We start from the raw sequence: 13,776 nt of genomic DNA on the forward strand, positions 1-13,776 counted from the left end.
GATTATATTAAATTCTTGTAGGTATGAATATGGGATGTATTATAATATGATTGGTTTTTTTATCAAAACCTTGTTTTCTTGCACGTAGGTATTATAATTTACATCGAGTCCGGTGCTATACAAGATCATGTAAAAGTGTTGTACATGTGAGCTTTCACTATTAGAATAGCTTGTTGGGGTCAATGATTGAGTTCGAGGTCGAGGTCTCCTCCCCATGAGTTTTCAGTGATAAATTTTTGGACAACTCAATAGTAAAACCTATGTATGAGCTATTTCTCGTGTATATAGGTTCCATTATTCATAGTCAAAGAAGTCTCATAAATGCATGTTTTATTCATCTAAAAGTTGTACAAATTGTAGTTAAAATTAATAGCTTTTATATATGGTTCATATTCAATTGAAAATAATATCTAGATGGGTATTAAAATGTCTCAAAATGTATTGTTGTGATTTTATTTGATCAATAGTATTAGTTCCAATTAATCTCTTAGATCATCCCCATCAATGTTGCATTTGGCTTTTTTGGCTCTTACGTTAGTGATTTTCCTCAACAAACATTGCCTCATTTGGTATGGAAATGGTGTGGATTATTGTTCTCATCATGTGTATCATTACAATTGATGTTTCACAAATGCAATGGACCATGGGGTTTTATTGATGAATTATGGTGAAAGTATAAATTTTAAGTGATTAGGGGATAAAGCCAATAAAGTTTGAGAGTATGTTGCATTACATTTATAGAGATATCCTTCCTAAAAAAATCATCCTCATCACTAGATGCAAAAAATTAATGAGACATCAAATGGTAAGTTTCTCATTGCAACAAATATAAATTATTTTCTTCCATGAAGGTTACTTTCTGAGTCACTATTATACAAATGCATTTCTATAAGTATAGTTCCTCCATTGTTCCTTATTGAGAGTTACTGCACTACTAATTTCAAAGCCATAGCTCTCAATATTTTGGTACAAAATATTGTGAGGGGTCATATGCTCAAAGGGTTTTCAATATTCAAAAGAGAAATATCGTTTACTTCAGTTATAATTCCTAAAGATAGTTTTTAGCTATGACGTTGGGTATTTCAGTGTGAAAGTTTGTTTGACACACAAATACATCAAAAACTATAATTAGAGCGTCATGTACATTGATGGTGTGAAGCAATTATTTGTGATTGGTTGTTGGAGAATGTTGTTAAGGACGTAAATGGTTATGGTATTTTCTTCACATATAAAATTTCTTCATAAGTTTCATACGAGTTGGGGAATACCTCATTGAGGTAGTGATAGTCCTTTCTAAACTCAAGGGTGTTAAACTTTGGAGTAGATATTGAATGAAAACAAATTGGGAACTCATGGGACATTGCTATACCTTCTCACTATTAAATATAATTTACAATATATTGTTTCTCTTATTTCTCTTATAGTTTGTTGACATTTACTAGAGGAAGAACTAACTTCTTATCTTTGCTCTTGAAGCCTTGGTAGTGTTAATGGAGGGATTTGCTATCTCAAATTTTCCACTTGTTCATTTACTCGGAGAGATGGAATATTACTATTTATTACTTCATTCTCTTTATCTCCTAGATTTTTCTTATGAGTTTTACATATTTTCTCACCACAAATTTCATATTGATTCGAATGTATAGTTTATATTTATCTAGATTGTTCATTGTACCCAATTGATACAAGACCATGAGACTTAGAGGGAAAAGACTTCAAACTTATTCCAAAAATACAAAAAAATCTACAAGCAAAGGAATGGGATCCTTTAGCCATCAATTTCCATGTTTTTCTAGTTTAGCATAGAGATAGAATCTTGGAATAAATCATGATGTAATCAGTGTTGATTAGTTAAACCATAGTGGAGGTTCTCAAGGAGAATACCTTGCTGAGATAGGATTAGTTATCATAGTGGAGGTTCTTGAGGGGGATGTCTCGCAGAACTGATAATTATAATAAATTTAAGCCTTTGTTTGAGGAACTGGTTGTTAACACAAACCAATATATATGTAATTTTGAGGCTATTGTAAAGGGATTTTGAATGAATGTGTTCATGTCATATTGTTGAAGAAAGGAGCAGACATCTCTCTGTATTCATTGATCTTGGAGACATTGTGACCTCCGAACGCCTTCTTATGCATCTGAACGCATGTTTGCCTGTTTAAATCTGGTATTTATGCGTATATTTGGCTTCGCGCAACGTTTTTCTTTGAAGTCTTTATAATAGTGGTTCGACCTTGTTTTCCAACTAATACTTTGATTAAAGTCTGTTGGAGTGTTTTTCCTATGTATCAACATGCCCTGTTTCCTTTATATGCGTTGTTTAGTCCCACAACTCAATTCTGGTTTACTCTAAGAAATAATGAAAAACTTAGTATAAATTGGGAATTCAGACATGAAATAATATTAAATGTGGCTAATACCCATATCGGGTTCGCGAGAAATATCGCGTCGCAACACTTGAGTGGAGAGTGACTGGCCTTTTGGATCTCTAAAATCTGAAGTTGTGACACTTTCAGGTCTGAAATGTTATAGAGGAGAACCTATAGTCCATCAGGTTCGCGAAGCTTATCGCATCGCAAGTATTAAGCGGGAAGAGTCCGGTGAGGAAGCTTTGAAATTGCTGATTGCGACTGCCGATAACACCACAATGTTATCACATCGAGAAAGGGTTATTAATGAAGCGTGATAGCATTGTTCTACTCTCGTGGAATCACCAATAATGGCTGCCGATAGTATATTCCATTCTTATGGAATAAAGTCCCCGCCGATAGTGTATTTGTGTATCAATGCTTTCCTTTGGGAAAACCCTGTTGATAATGTATTTTCATGTGAAATAGCATTACGAGAATTAAACCCTGCCGATAGTGTATTTCCATGAATAATCACATTAGGACCATTTGAAGCCCCCGATAGTGTACTTCATGCATAATTGCGTTAATTCCATTCAAAAGCCTTGCCGATAGTGTAATTCGTAATTCCTATGGAATTATAGTTTCGATAGTGTAATTCTTAATACCTATGGAATTACAGTTCCAATAGTGGAAAAGAGGCCCTATTCTGTAAATTGTTCCCGATAACAAGGGTTGGGGAAATTAAGGAGAAAAGAGTGGTGATAGTGGCTGAAAAGGGAAATTTATGAACAATCGGTCTAGGAATAGATGACCGATACTCCAATGGAGCAAGAAGAAGGAATTCCATCAGATTTAGAAGAAATTGTAACAAGATTTTCACGATTGTCTATATCGCTTGCACCCCGGCCACCATTAGTGGTATTAGAGAAACCTTTTGACACTGAATTGAATCTAAGAAGCAGAAGAAGGAAGGTTAATATGGATTTCAGAGTTGTAAGAGGATGAGGACTTGGTAGAAGAGCATGACCATTTGCAAATGTTGAAGTGATGAAAGCTATGCAACAGATGCAAGCAAGATTGGAGGCACTAACAACAAGGAGAAATATAGATGATGGGGATGTTAGTGAGCCTGAGATTGAAGCTAAAGGAGATGAGGAAGCTGTAGCAGTTATTCCTGAGATGAGATTCTTCCAGTCAGTGTTGAGATCCACAGCTAGGCCAAAGATTAAGGTTTCAATATATGAAGGAGGATTGAATCCAGAAGAATTGGTAGACTGGATTAATGGCATGGAGAAATTCTTTGATTATGAAGAAACAGAAGATGAGAAGAAAGTAAAGTTTGTTGTCAGCAATCTAAAAGGACATGCAGCACTTTGCTGGGATGGATTGTAGGTAGAAAGAAAGAGACTTGGCAAGCAACCTATCAAAAATTGGAGCAGGATGGTAGCAAAGCTAAGAGGTAAGTTTCTACTAAGTAATTATCAACAAACCTTGTTCAGACAGATGTAAAATCTTAGACAGAGTTCTATGACAGTGAAAGAATACACAGAGGAATTCTATAAGGTAAGCATAAGAGCTGGATAAACTTAGGATACAGATGAGAAGGTGGCTAGATATATGAATGGCCTTAGGATGGACATTCAAGATGAGATAAGTATACTGTCTCCTAAAACAGTAGAGGAAGCTTATCAAATGGTACTGAAAGCTGAAGAAAAACTCATGAGGAAGAAGTCTGCCAGAGGGAGGGGTACTTTCCAAGGAAGGGGAAGTCAAGATGGTAGAGGAAGATCTAAAGCACCTAAATATGGAGCTAGCAGCAGCTCAACCCTACATGGTGATGCAAGTGGCAGAGGGATTTTTTCTAGAGGAAGAGGAAAAAAAGTAAGATGTTACAAATGTAACAAATTGGGACACAAAGCTTTTGGGTGCCCAAAGAATGCAGGAAAAAGTCAGAGGAATACAATTGTTGCTCAAGTTGAGGGAGAAGCAACAATAGCAACAGTGGCAGAAGAAGAAAATATACCAGAGAGAAGAGAATCTTTGGTAATCAATAAAGTTTTGCTCGAGCCAGCAAAGGAGATAGTTGAACCATCACAAAGGAAGATCTTGTTCAGAACAGTGAGTAAGTTTCAATGGAAACACTGTCAGATGATCATTGATAGTGGTAACACTGATAATTTGTCTTTACAGAAGTGGTGGAGAAATTGAAGCTAAAGACAATGAGACATCCAACACCTTACAAGGTGTCGTGGTTATAAAAGGGACATCAACTATTAGTGAATGAACAATGAGAAGTGGAGTTGCAGTTGGGAAAATATAAGGACAAAATTGTATGTGATGTGATTCCCATGGATGTATGTCACATATTGCTTGGAAGACCTTGGAAATATGATAGATAAGCTATTCATGATGGAAAAAGAAACACCTACAAGTTTGGTAAAGATGGTATCAATCATACGTTACTACCTATGGGAGAAGAAGATGCATCAGGAAAGAAGACTGATCCAAAGAATCTGTTACTGGGAGGAAAGGAATACTTGTAGTAGATTGAAGAGAATGAGGTAAATTTTTTTGTAATTTGCAAGCCTAAGGTAATAATGACTTCTACCAAAGTTTCTGATTTACCCATTGAGATTCAAAAAATGTTGGACAACTATTGTGATATCGTTGTTGATTTTTTTCCTAATGAGATACCACCCATTAGAAGAATTAACCATCATATAGATTTGATTCCTGGAGCAAATCTACCTAAGCAACTTATAGAATGATTCCCATAGAAAATGAAGAGTTTAGGAAGTAGGTTCAGGAACTTCTTGACAAAGGACTGATCAGAGAACATCAAGTCCTTGTGCAGTACCAACAGTGTTGAGTCCAAAGAAAGATGGAGGCTGGAGAATGTGTACAGAATCAAGAGCCATCAATAAAATCACAATCAGGTACAGATTTCCTTTACCTAGAATTGAAGATTTAATGGATTACTTGAGTGGAGCAAGGTATTTTACAGAACTAGATCTTAAAAGTGGGTATCATCAAATAATGATAAGTGAAGGGGATGAGAGGAAAATTTCCTTTAAGACAAATGAGGGATTGTATGAGTGGAGAGTAATGCCTTTTGGGTTATCAAATGCACCAAGTACGTTTATGAGGCTGATGAATGAAGTTCTGAAGGAATTTATTGGTAAATTTGTAATAGTATATCTAGACGATATACTAGTTTACAGTAGGTGTAAGGAGGAGCACATAAGACATCTGAATTATGTCTTACAAAGGCTACAACAATTATTGCTGAATTTGAAGAAGTGTTCATTCATGAAAGAGGAGTTAGAGTATTTGGGTTTTGTTATTTCTGCTGAAGGGCTAAAGATGGATCCAAAGAAGATCAAGGAAATCATGGTGTGGCCTTCACCTAAAAGTGTTTTTGAGGTAAGAAGTTTTCATGGTCTTGCTAGTTTTTATAGGAAATTCATAAAGAATTTTAGTAAGATCAATGCCCCTATTATTGAAACGATAAAGAAGGATAAACAACCATTTAGATCGACTGCTGAAGCAGAAAAGAATTTTCAGCTATTGAAGAAGAAAATCACTGAAAAACCTATTTTGGTTCTACCTGATTTTAGTAAGCCTTTCCAAGTGAAGTGTGATGCTAGCGGAGAAGCTATTGGAGGCGTTTTAAGTTAGGAAGACAGGCCTGTAGCTTATTTTAGTGAAAAGCTGAATGATTCAAAGAAGAAGTATTCTTCTTATGATAAAGAGTTCTATGCAGTTTTGCAGTCATTGAAGAAGTGGAGACATTATCTAATGTCAAAGGAGTTCATACTTTATTCAGATAACCATGCAATACAATATATTATGCAGTTGCAAAAGCTTAGCCAGAAACATGCTAGATGGGTAGAGTATCTTCAAGGTTTCCATTTTGTCTTGAAACATATGAATGGTCAATCAAACAAATTTGCAAATGCCTTAAGTAGGAGAAATGTATTACTTCAAGAAAGTCAAATTCAAGTGTTAGGTTTTGATTTTCTAAACGAATTATATGAGATAGATCCAGATTTTAAAGAGGCATTTGAAGCTTGTAAAAGATCTTGTTTTGATGGATAGGAATAACTGGTTGGATTATTTCTTACAAGATGGACTGTTGTTTAAGAGAAATCAGTTGTGCATACCAAACTGTTCTATGAGGGAGAACTTAATAAAAATAAACATAGTGGAGGACTTGCAAGACATTTTGGTATAGAGAAGACTTTTGAATAGTTGAACAAATTTTATTTCTGGCCGAAAATGAGATCTGAAGTGGAAAAGTATGTCAAAACTTGTAAAATCTATCAATATGCAAAGGGAAGAAGCCAAAACACAGGTTTGTATATTCCATTACCAATTCCAGATAGGCCTTGGGATATGGTAAGTATGGATTTTGTTTTAGGCTTACCAAAGACTCAAAGAGCAAATGATTCAATTTTTGTTGTAGTGGACAGATTTTCAAAAATGGCACAATTTATCCCATGTTATAAAACTAGTGATGCTACTCACATTGCTAATTTGTTTTTCAAGGAGATAGTAAGATTGCATGGGTTGCCTAAGAGTATTGTCTCAGACAAAGATTCCAAATTTGTTGGACATTATGGAAGAAATTGGGAACTAAACTAAGTTTGAATTCTACCTATCATCCACAGACTGATGGATAGACTGAAGTAGTGAACAGGAGTTTGGGCAATCTTTTAAGGAATCTTACTACAGAAAATCCAAAGCAGTGGGATAAATTGTTGGCACAAGTTGAAGATGCATATAATGACTCACCTAACAGGAGTACAAGATAGAGTCCATTTCATATTTTTTATGGAATGCATCCAAGAGGAGTATCTGAGTTAAGAAACTTGGGAAAAGATGAGATGAGAAGTGCAGAGGGAAAAGATTTTGCTTCAAAAATGTAAGCAATACATGAACAAGTGAAACAACAGCTACAGGATAGCAACATCAAGTAAAAAACCAGAGAAGACATGAGAAGAAGAGGTGAACTTTGAAGTTGGAGATTTGGTTTTAGCACACCTCAGAAAGGAAAGATTTCCAAAGAGGGAGTATAACAAATTAAAGTTCAAGAAAATTTGACCATGCAAAGTATTTAGGAAGTTTTCTGCAAATGCATATGAGATTGAATTATCCCCTGGTGTTGGAATATCTCCAATTTTCAATGTTTCTGACCTATACAAGTACGAAGGTGAAACTATAGATGATATAACACAAGATCAGGAGACACAAGAAATTGACTGGGTAAAACAGTTATATATAGCAAAAGAGTTGCAACGAGAAAGGATTTTGGACAAGAAAGTGTTCAAGAAAACCAGAGGACAGGAGAACTTTTAGTATTTGGTCAAACGGAAGGATCAACCAACTACTGAAGCTACTTGGGTAACATAAAGAATGCTACAGAAGCTGGGTAGTTCTATACAAGAGCTCATGGATAGGATCCCATGAAGAATTTTGTCTTCAGGATTCTGATGCAGGAGCATGAGACTTAGAGGGAAAATAATTCAAACTTATTCCAAAAATACAAAAAAATGTACAAGCAAAGGAGTGGGATCCTTTAGCCATCAATTTCCATGTTTTTCTAGTTTAGCATAGAGATAGAATCTAGGAATAAATCATGATGTAATAAGTGTTGATTAGTTAAACCATAGTGGAGGTTCTCGAGGAGAATACCTCGCTGAAAAAATAGGATTATTTATCATAGTGGAAGTTCTCGAGGGGGATGTCTCGCATAACTGATAATTATAATAAATTTAAGCCTTTCTTTGAAGAACTGGTTGTTAACACGAACCAGTATATATGTAATTTTGAGGCTATTGTAAAGGGATTATGAATGAATGTGTTTATGTTGTATTGCTGAAGAAAGGAGCAGACATCTCTGTGTATTGGTCGATCTCGGAGACATTGTGACCTCTGAACCCCTTCTTATGCATCTGAATGCATGTTTGCTTGTTTAAATATGGTATTTGTGTGTATAGTTGGCTTCGCGCAACATTTTTCTTTTTAGTCTTTATAATAGTGGTTCGGCCTTATTTTCTAACTAATACTTTGATTAAAGTTTGTTGGAGTGTTTTTCCTGTGTATTGGCGTGCCCTGTTTCCTTTATATGCGTTGTTTAGTCCCGCAACTCAATTTCTGGTTTACACTAAGAAATCATGAAAAACTTAGTCCAAATTGGCAATCTAGACTTGAAATCATATTAAATGTGGCTAATACCCATATCGGGTCTGTGAGAAATATCACATCGCAACACTTAAGTGGAGACAGGCTGGCCTTTTGGATCTCCAAAATCTGAAGTTGCAACACTTTCGGATCCGAAATGTTATAGAGGAGAACCTATAGTCCATTGGGTTCGCGAAGTTTATCGCATCGCAAGTATTAAGAGGGAAGAGTCTGGTGAGGAAGCTTTGAAATCGTCGATTGAAACTACTGATAACACCACAATTTTATCGCATCGGGAAAGGGTTATTAACAGAGCATGATAGTATTGTTCCACTCTCATGGAATCACCGATAGTATATTCCATTCTTATGGAATAAAGTCCTCGTCGATAGTGTATCTGTGTATCAATGCTTTCCTTTAGGAAAACCCTGCCGATAGTGTATTTTCATGTGAAATAGCATTACGAAAATTAAACCCCACTGATAGTGTATTTCCATGAATAATCACATTATGGCCATTTGAAGCCACCAATATTGTATTTCATGTACAATTGCATTAATTCCATTCAAAAGACCCGCTGATAGTTTAACTCCACTTGTTCATTTACTGGGAGAGATGAAATGGTACTATCTATTACTTCATTCTCTTTATCTCCTAGATTTTTCTTAAGAATTTTACATCTTTTCTCACCAAAAATTTCATATTGATTCGAGTTTATAGTTTATATTTATCTAGATTGTTCATTGTACCCAATGAAAATGCATTTTTCACTCTTACTGTCAAGTTTCTCTCTTAGTTCTTTAGGGACATGTGCATAGGCAATACAACCAAAAATTATGAAAGGGGAAACACTTGATTCTATGCCACTCCATGCTTCTTGAGGAACTTTACCTTTCACATTATTTGTTGGAGTTCTACTGACTATGTAGACTGAATGAACAATAGCCTTACCCAAAAAATAATTGGGAAAATTAATAGCTTTTAGCACACTCCTTGCCATGTTCATAATGGTCTAATTCTTCCATTTATCCATTCTATTATGTTGTGGTGTATATATAGTGGTAAACTACCTTATAATTCCTTTTTGTCTATGAAATTTTGTGAAAACCATTGAGTCGTACCCTTCTCCTCCATATGAGTTGAGCACTTTTACATATTTTTCCACTTTGACATATTAATTATGAATTTATTTAATTTTATTTTAAGTAAATAAATCCAAAATTTCCTCATAAAATCATTAATCACTGCCAGAAGATAAAAACTTCCAACATTGGAATGAGTTTGGATTGGTCCACATGGATTTATATGGAAACATTCTAGATATTACTTGGTTTTGTAGGAGGCTTTTGGAAAATCATCTCTTTGATGCTTTCCAATAATGCAACTTCCACAAGTGATGGTTTCCTCATTCAATATGGGAACTCCCTTAACTATTCATTTTTTCTACTAGAGACTAAGTCTCCTAAAAGGTAGGAAACCATACATCAGATGTTGTAACAGAGTCTCATCTATGCTTGAGACATTTTTTTGCATATGATTGTGACATATTTACACTTCTCATATTTAATGGGAAAATTTTTTTCTTGTTCATTTAGACCTTTGCAATATGTCTTGTACAAGGTGATTTAACTAATATTGTGAATGTGAAGTCCTTAAATATAATGTCATAACCATGTTGAATCAATTATCCAATACTTAACCAATTATGTTAAGATTCGGTACATAAAAGACATCACAAATATATTTATTTGCATTTTTCTTAGTTAGGAAAAGAGTGACACCTTTACCTATGGCCTTGACATGATATTCATCTCCTAAAGTAATTCTAGATTGAATAGATATACCAATACTAGAAAAAAATGTTTTGTTACTTTATGTACGATCAATGCATCCTATTACCAATAAAAAAATGTCATCCTTGTTTTGATATTCTTTAGAAATTTGGCATTTGATGAACATGGACATAGATGTATTGTCTTTAATGTTGGAGGCATTCACTCTACCCTTATTCAAATATGATTTCTTCTTCCAACATTCACTTTCATAGTTTCCATGCTTTTTACAATAATAACATTGTACAGTGGACTTGTTTTTCCATCTTGTACATCTTCCCCTCTGATTCCGAGAGTAACTAGGTTGATTTTATTGCCTTGACTATTTGATGTAGTTCTTCTTTACACTTGGTAATTACCTCTACGTCTGCTTCCTCTATATTTTCCTCTACTAATGGATGCCTGAGTCTTGAAGGAATGATATAAGGACTTTGCCTCCATGTTGATTCTTGATTCATGGGAAAAGAGAGATCCTGCTAATTTGGATAGATATTTGGACTCCTCTAGGTTAATAAAACCAACTTTAAATTTCTTTAGTAGTCTTTTGTGAAAATTTTCCACAAGTTTTTGATCTATAATCATCTCTCCATGAGTCCTGAGTTGATTCACAACTTCTATCACTCTAGTCATGTACTGGTCAATTTTCTTTGTCTGCTTCCTCCTCAATGTTTCAAGCTCTCTCCTAATGGTTTGAAGCTTCATACTCTTCACTTTGTCATTACCCTGATATGCTAACTCCAAGATATTCTAGGCTTTCTTTGCACTAAATGTTCTCATTATTTTGGAAAAAATTAAGTAATCTACTAAATTATGGATCCATGACCCCCTTTATTTTTTTTATTCATTTATGCAAGTTGGTTTTTAGGGAATTAGACATGACCTACTGAATTTCTTGATTTAGCTTTGTGAATTTATATCCCACTACTTCCCAAAATTCCTATACCTACAAGAAATTATGCATTCTCATACATTAAAACTTAGTTCCTTCCATAAATTTTGCCTCAAATTACATGTAAAAGCCATTAAAATTTATTTTTTAATGGCAAAGAGAATTCTTTTCTTTTATGTCTCAAATATTTTCACAATCACGCTCTTATTTTTAACTAAAAAGTAAACAAATATTTGAATAATGTAAAAATAAAAACAAACCCCTTCTCACAAATAAAGTAAAACTTTTCACCAATAAAATAAAACTTCGTTGAAAAGGAATATCCCCTTTTGCCACACGTAATAAACAAAATACTAGAAATTTAAAGAGCTCATTTTGGAGTTAAGGAAGACTTGGAAATAATTCTTACATTAGTAAATTGATAGATTAGGTTAGTTGGTTGTTGGAATTTGTTAGAGATTTTCTCAACAAGCAATTCCTTGTTTGAAATCTATTGGATCTCATTAACACTATTTATGTGGCTTGCTTTGATTGCAATATACAAATTATTTTGTGTGTAATCTATCCACCATGTATGCTCTACCAATTTCTTATGGAAGTTATGGGTCTAATACATCCATCGTAAGCTTCCAATCTAAATATTGTAAACTTGTAGAATTCTAACTCTAAAATGTATTTGAATGGCTTTCCTCTTTTGTTCTAAGTCTAGAATGTATTTTGATGGATTTTCTCTTTTGTGCTAGTTGTGGGGGTTAGGACTTATGACCCTTTTCATACAACCTATAGGATGACCTTATTGATTAGTGACGGCAATGGAAAATGGTAGTTGTGTTCGTGCATGACTACCTCCACTACCATTAGCAGTGGGTTTTTTTACTACTAGGTGGAAGCGACTTTTCTTACAAAAGAAGAACCTCTACTCTTTCACGTAGAACTCATTCTCACGCCCTTGGATCTCCTCCATGAACATATGATCTACAATCTTTGAATATTATTAAACCCATTTTGACATCATGTTAAACACTCAAGCCAACTCAAAAATGAAACCACCTTGAAACTTAGGGGTCATTCTCATTATTAAATAGAATATGATTTGCACTCTTTAAAGTTTCTTAAACACATTTTGACACCATGTTAAACATTCAAGCTGACTCAAAAAACAAACCATTTTGAAACTTAGGAGTCATTCTCATTATTAAATACATTTTATAATTGACTTAAAAATTATTTTATAATATACTAAATTGAGTTTATTAAACCCATTTTGACACCATGTTAAACATTCAAGATGACTAAAAAAAGAAACCATTTGGAAACTTAAGAGTCATTCTCATTATTAAATATATTTTATAATAGATTCAGAAATGATTTTATAATATACTAAATTATTTCTAAAATTATTTAGGAATAACCATTTCTAGAGATATCCAAGAATACAAAAAACTTTCCAAAAATCTGGACTAGCAACTTCTAGAAATATTTTTCTAAAATTATCTTGGATTGGAAACTAATTTCTTAAATAACTCTGTTAATGAGATTGGCTATATTTTAACAAAGGTTTTTATTTGAGTGTGCATTATTTTTGTTAGAAGTTATACCAAAGAGATATTTTCTTCTACTCTAAATAAGGGATGCATGCTAGAAGATAATAGTATCATAAAACTATGTGGCATCAGATAATATCTAAAGAGCATCCTATCTATAGATGATCATGCCATATTTTGGAGGTTTGGAGAAACATTATGGAAGGAGATGGAATACCCTCTAATAGAGTGGTGGAATTTCTAATTTGATGTTGGAATGCAATTATGATTTCCTAATCTTACCCTCTATTTTCATTTTCCTTTCCTATTTTAGTCATAGTGTTTTTTTTTTTACATAACTTAGAGTATCGTTAGCGTAGTTATTAAAATTTCCTATTGACATTTCCAGGACCTGCTATCATTCTGCAAACACTTGTTAGACAAGGTTGTAATGCCCCACTTAATCGTATCGTGCAAATTTTATTAGTGTTTAAATTACCTGGAAATATTGACTTATAATTATCAAGAAATATTGGTAAATACCTACATTTGCGAAACTATAATATTTATATACTGATATAAAATTGATTATTTTTATTATTCAATTCTCAAAATGTCCTCTCAAATTTACTTGGAAGAAGATATGGTCTTCCCCAATTAATTACCAAATTAAATATCCATATATTATCCCCAAAATTTCCTCTCAAATTTACTTGGAAGAAGATATCGTCCTCCCCAATTAATTACCAAATTAAATATCCATATCTTATCCCCAAAATTGTCCTCTCAAATTTACTTGGAAGAAGATATTATCTTTCCCAATTAAATTCCAAATTAAATATCCATATCTTCTCCCCAAAATGTCCTCTCAAATTTACTTAGGAGAAGATATGGTAAGAATAGTCAAATGAAAGGATGAGCGGGTACTTATGACATTAATGATAGGTGTTTGAGGTGGATGGGAGGAGTAGGCATAAAAGGGGATGGATGATGAG

The sequence above is a fragment of the Pinus tabuliformis genome, chromosome 1_2, assembly GCF_031772625.1.
Source record: "Pinus tabuliformis cultivar Carrire ecotype Pingquan chromosome 1_2, CPIR1, whole genome shotgun sequence".
Lineage (NCBI taxonomy): Eukaryota > Viridiplantae > Streptophyta > Pinopsida > Pinales > Pinaceae > Pinus > Pinus tabuliformis.